A 1,569-nucleotide genomic window follows, 5' to 3' on the forward strand; every position below is an offset into this window, starting at 1 on the left:
ATTTGTGTGTGGCTTCAGGCATGAGCTGGGAAATAACTCAGCGGTGGCATCCGCGACTGCAGGAGCAGCCCAGACCACTGTGATATCTGAGTAACAATGGCAGGTGATGGTGGGAGCTGAGCTCCCTGTGAAGAGCAGGCTGCCGAAGATGGAAACTGTAGCCCTTGGGAGAGAGCCAGGGTCTTTATGAGTGTTTTCTTTTGCAGAGGGTCTCACAGACCATGCTGCCCCGTCGCCATCTTGCTGGAAGTCTCTGCTTATGTTTCTGTATGAATTTCTGTATTGTCATTTCCAGGTCTGAGAAGAATGACATTGGTAACTTAATAGGTATTGTGTTGAATCTGTAGATTGTCTTTGGTAGGATGGACATTTTAACAGTGTTGGTTCTTCCTATATAGGGGCATGGAATATTCTTCTATTTGTTTGTGTCTTTGATTTCTTTGAGCAGTGTTTTGTAGTTCTCATTGTAAAGGTCTTTCACATCTCTGGTTAGGAAGATGCTGAGGTATTTCATTTCTTTTGTGATTGTTGTTAATGGGATTGTGCTATTTATTTATTTATTTATTTGAGTTGGAGTCTCACTCTGTCACCCAGACTGAAGTGCAGTGGCCAGTCCCCGTCACTGCAGCCTCGACCTGCTGGGCTCCAGCAATCCTTCCACCTCAGCCTTCCGAGTAGCCAGAATTGCAGGCATGTGCTACCACAGCCAGCTGATTTTTTTGATTTATCGTAGAGATGAGGTCTCACCGAGTTGCCCAGGTGGGTCTCAAACCCACGGGCTCAGGCAATCCACTCACCTCAGCCTCCCAAAGCATGGGATTACAGGCTGACCCACCGAGCCTGGCGGATTGTGCTTTTTATTTGAGTCTTGCCTTCTTGTTGTTGGTGTATAGGAATGCAACTGTCTTTTGCACATTTATTTTGTACCCTGAGACTCTGCCAAAGTCCTTTATCAATGCAAGCAGGTTTTTGACAGATTCTCTTGAATTTTCTAGGTATAGGATCATATCATCAGCAAAGAGGGATAACTTGATTTCCTCTTTTCCTGTTTGAATACCCCTGATTTCCTTCTCTTGTTTAAATGCCCTAGCTAGGACTTCCAACACAATGTTGAACAAGAGGGGTAGAGTAGAGAATAGAGTGGCAACCTTGTCTTGTTCCAGTTTTCAGGGGATATGTTTCCAGTTTCTGTCCATTTAGCAATATGTTAGCTGTGGGTTTATTGTAGATGGCACTTACTACTTTGAGGTATGTTCTTCTGTACCTAAGTGTTTGAGGGTTTTTATCAAGAAGGGATACTGGATTTTATTAAAAGCTTTTTCTGCATCTAATGATATAATCATGTGGTTCTTGTTTTACATTTATTTATGTATTTAATTACATTTATGGTCTTGCAAATGTTGAACAGGCCTGCATCCTGGAGATGAAGACTACTTGGTCATGGAGGATTATTTTTGAGATGTGTTTTTCAATCTGATTTGCTTGAATCTTGTTGAGGATTTTTGCATCTATGTTCATAAGGGATATTGGCCTGTAGTTCTCTTTTTTTGTTGAATCTTTACCCAGTTT

Source organism: Carlito syrichta, unplaced genomic scaffold (assembly GCF_000164805.1).
Source record: "Carlito syrichta isolate Samal-C Ts95f unplaced genomic scaffold, Tarsius_syrichta-2.0.1 Scaffold303056, whole genome shotgun sequence".
In the NCBI taxonomy this organism is placed as follows: Eukaryota; Metazoa; Chordata; class Mammalia; order Primates; family Tarsiidae; genus Carlito; species Carlito syrichta.